This window comes from Pseudopipra pipra, chromosome 20, assembly GCF_036250125.1.
Source record: "Pseudopipra pipra isolate bDixPip1 chromosome 20, bDixPip1.hap1, whole genome shotgun sequence".
Lineage (NCBI taxonomy): Eukaryota > Metazoa > Chordata > Aves > Passeriformes > Pipridae > Pseudopipra > Pseudopipra pipra.
The window spans coordinates 6,889,401-6,893,602 of NC_087568.1; the positions used below are offsets into that span (position 1 = coordinate 6,889,401).

Sequence of the window (4,202 nt, forward strand, 5' to 3'; positions counted from 1 at the left end):
AGCTTTTCTGCTTTGCCTTCTCACAGGTGATGTGTTTCAGCCATTTGTCTCTGTGGCCTCCAGCCTGAGCTCAGGAGCACAGACCGTAGGTGAGAGGAACCAACTGAGGCCAAGGGGGCATTGCTGGGTATCTGCTGGCATTTCTGGGTGTCTCTGCCTGGTGTTGCCAGACTTCTACATTCTGGAGTGGGAAATACTCAGCCTGAGAAGTGCAAGTGTTTAGGGCAGTATTGTACCTGCCTGTCCCAGTGTTGAACAAGCTCATTGCTTCTTGACAAATCAAGTACCTTGGTTCACACCCCAGCACCATCTTACATGGCTTTATGGCCCTGAAGGTTTCAGTGCTGGCTACCAAGAGGTCTGTACTCCTCTGGCCTCTCCATGCCGATAAATGAGAATGGCACTAGGGAAGGGAAGGGATAATATCTCCCGGTTGGATGTCACCTTCCTTTTGGTGGCTTGCTAAACTCCATACTCATTTCTCTCTCCACTATTCTCAGGAACTTTTACTTGCCAAACTCCTTCAGGAGCTGGCAGTGCTGGGGGGTTTTCCTGGGCAGAGGTGGAGCAATCAATATATAAGCTGGGGTGCATATTTCCCAATGGAGAAAGCGCTGAACATTTATGTTGCCCTGGTTGCCCCTTTGCTGTGCGTCACAGCCGCTTGCAGCTGAACCGGGTAGAATTCAGGACCAAGGAGAGCTCCACCCGTGACGCTGCGGTTGCTCCTTGCCGGCGCCGGCGAGAAAAGATTCGGTTTCACCGGATCATCGAAAATGCCACCCTAGTAAAATAATTTGGGATATTGTGGTGTCGCCCAGCTGACCCCATGACCCCACGTCCCTGCCATGTGGAGCTCTCCTGTGGAGGGCACTGGTGTACTTTCCCACTAACCAGCGTGCACAGAGAGAAACTCTGGCTCTCTGATGCTCACTCATCTCCCGGAGGGATGTAGAAATTGTGTGCAAAACCCCAGTGACTTTAAAGGCAGGAAGCAGGAGAGAAATGTGGCATAAAAGGCAGACTTTTTTTCTGCCTTGCAGTCTTCTTCCAGATCTGTTTCCTCTGTGCTTGGTGTCTGAATCCCTTTCAACCTTCACACCATATTGGTATGGATTACATGCCTCTATTAGTTATGTACCTTAATTCCCACTTTGGGACCTGCTTGCACTGTCTTGCAGCTTGCTCCATCTTACTCATCATTTCCAAATTAGCTGAACTTGATTGAGCCAGATCAGGCTGCAGCCCTCGTGCACCAAGGCAAAGAGAAATTAGTCACTGCACTCCCTCCTTGGCAAACTCCTGCTTTTAAGAGCATGGCTTTGTGCATCTGAATCGAGCAGAGGCCACGTCTCTCCTGATGCTTTGGTAAGACTTTAATAAGGTAAAAAAGTTCACAAAGCTGAAAGGCTGAGAGCAGCTCAGATGCATTTATTGTGTCGAGCCTTCCCTGCCTTGCCCTGTGTCTAGACAACACCTTAATAAAAGCAGCAGTGACTGGCAAGGCAGGGATTGTGTTGATATTCTGCTGCCAGAAGGAAACCAAACTAATGGCATTAATGTGGGTTCACATGGGTGTAACCAGAATTAAGGGCTCTGGACCTGTGAGTGTGGGTGCATTTGCTGCACATTGAATGCAAACGAGTGAAAAAAGTTGAACATAGACAAGGCTTGAGCTAAAAAGACAAATTGAGCTGAGCTGCACATTCACTTTGCCTCTGGATGCCAAGAAAGCTTGTTTGAAGATCTGCAGAAACAAGCCTTTTTCCCCCCCTTCTCTTTTCCCAAGGAGTTGGAGTGTGCTGTAGAGTGCTTCCTCTCTTGTGCAGTGCTCCCATTTTTGTTCCTCTTCTGATTCCTTGTTTTATGTTTCATGCTTCTGAATTGCTGCAGTCATTCCCTTTTTCTATCTTCCAGCAATTGTCAAGGCAAAAAAAAAAAAAAAAGGAAAAATCCCCCCCAAACATTTTACAAACTAACTTTACTCAGCACCACAGACGCCTGCCCCGGTGGAAACTCGAGCTTGTTTGCTTTATTTAAAGCTACTCCCTTGCACACATGATATAACTTCACAGATGCCTGGAGTCTATTTACCTCCTGGCTTGTTTATCTCGAAATGGCCAATGGAAGCTGCTCACATTTTTGTCTTGATAAGAATCCAATCATGGAAATTGATTGAACTTCTTCTTTGAGCTTTTCTCTCGCATTTACACTTTTCAACTGGCTTGAATTGTTTAATCTACAGTTAATTTAGAGACGTACAGCTGTGGCTCTGATATATCAGGAGATCAAGATAAATGGCTGGAGTGTTCTTATGAGCAAAAATCTCTCCAGATTCCAGTACATAAATCATTTGTTGTGAAATCGCTCATTGTCTTTAGGCAATGTCATAGTGAAAAATTCAATCTATTCATGAACAGAAAGTCAAGGGATTAGGAGTGGTTTGAAGGGAAAGATGCCACGTTAAAAAAAAAAATAATAAAAAAAAGGAAAGATTTATCTCTTAATGCTCCCCTAACACAACTTCCCTGCCCTTGTTTTGCAGTGTGGACTCTTGAATTCAATTTCCCACTCTTTGTCTGCAAACTCCAGTCAATAGGAAACGATGAAGATGTCCCCAGGGGAAGAGGGGTGTCTTTGTTTGTATTAATTCAGGAACATTTTCTCTCTCCTTATTCCCTGATGCAACAGAGGAAAGCTGGAAAGCAGCTCACTGATGATTTCTTACTGAGGGTCAGTCTGTGATCCCTGTGCTTCCAGAGAGAAATTATTTACTGCAGGCTGGGCTCTTTCTGCAGAGCTCAGGGAAGGGCTGGGTAAAATTCAGGCCCCAGAAGAGACTTTTGAAACCTTGATAGACAAGAGTGTGCCCAGTTTTTCACCTGTTCCTCTCATACATAAAATGTCTCACTTCAGTTACAACCTTCCACCTTGCCCATGTTGAGAAGGTGAGGGATCATTGTCAGTAATGGAGGGGTTATTTGCTGGAGGACAACTGGGAAACTGGGGAGTTCAAAAGATACAAACAGCACTGTAGAAGCATCTGTGTGAATGAAATAGAATAATCCCCAAAAATGCCCCCAGAATAAAGTTAAGGAGGAAATGGAACCACCCAGGACTTCCAGATGGGAGTGACTTGTAGAAGTTTGCATCCAAATTCAAATTTCTCAAGTGGGAATTCTTAACTCTGAATCACATGTGAATCTAAAGGCTGAGGATACCCAAGTTCAAACCAGACCAGGTCTCTGGACTTGGAGCTTGTTAGAGAAATGATGGGCATAAACACTCAAGACCAACATCTTTTCCTGTTCCAGAGAATGTTGCATGAGACAGAAGGTTGATGTTTTATCTCTTGTAGTGTTCACAACAAGCTCTTTTCAAAGACATGACAAGGGCTCACAGCCTCCTAGAGCCAAAAGGTGATGGGGTGTCCCCATGGCACCAAGGCCACATTTATGAAGATTTTTGTATATATTTACATGGCCTAAATTCCATCTAAGCCTTTATGACTTCCATATTGGCTGGTTTTAGACCTTCATTTATCCCTAGTCAATAAGGAAACATTCAGCTTAGGGACTTAAAGATTTAGGTAGAATTTAGGCCATCTGAACATGTCTCTTTGAGCCTTTGTGCTAATTCTAAAGGCTCCATTTTCTTTTCCTGTCCTTTGCTCAGATGAATTAATGGAGCTATTGCTCACTTCCCCTTTACTTTCTCCTCTCCCTTCCCACTCTTCTGTCCTCAGCTTTGTATCACAGTTTGGAATGCTCCACAGACATGGCAAAAGAGTGTTTGCTATTTATCAGCCCAAATCCACAACCTCACGAAAAAGAATGTTTATTTATTCTGAGTAATTCAGCCTCTGGAGTCCTTCAAACATTAAAGTTTTAATACTTCTCACCTGGAACAGCTGAGCTGGCCAGGAGAGACCAAGCTTTGATGGGAATACTTGATATAAATTTCTAGCCAAGCAAAGCAGTAATGTTGCTGCACACAGGATGAAAATCCCAGCCTGGAGGAGCATGCATGTGAAATTGTGAATCATTTAATAGCCCTGATGAAAAAACCTCTCCAGGAGTGAGAAGCTTTTTGCTTGCCACGGAAAAAATATTCAAGATCCCTGTTAAAAGGCACCTACTCTTTTTTGGTTTGTTTGTTTGTTTGTTTGTTTGCTCTGCGTGAAAATCAGCAGGTGAGTTCCC

At 44.3% G+C, this 4,202-nt stretch overlaps 1 long non-coding RNA gene across 1 annotated transcript; it reads left to right on the forward strand.

The window, feature by feature from the left end:
• Positions 1-685: 685 nt before the first annotated feature.
• On the forward strand, positions 686-3,206 carry LOC135424983 (uncharacterized). Its single transcript, XR_010435445.1, has 3 exons — positions 686-787; positions 1,182-1,368; positions 2,546-3,206. It is a non-coding gene; the product is annotated as an uncharacterized LOC135424983 (long non-coding RNA).
• Positions 3,207-4,202: the final 996 nt, after the last annotated feature.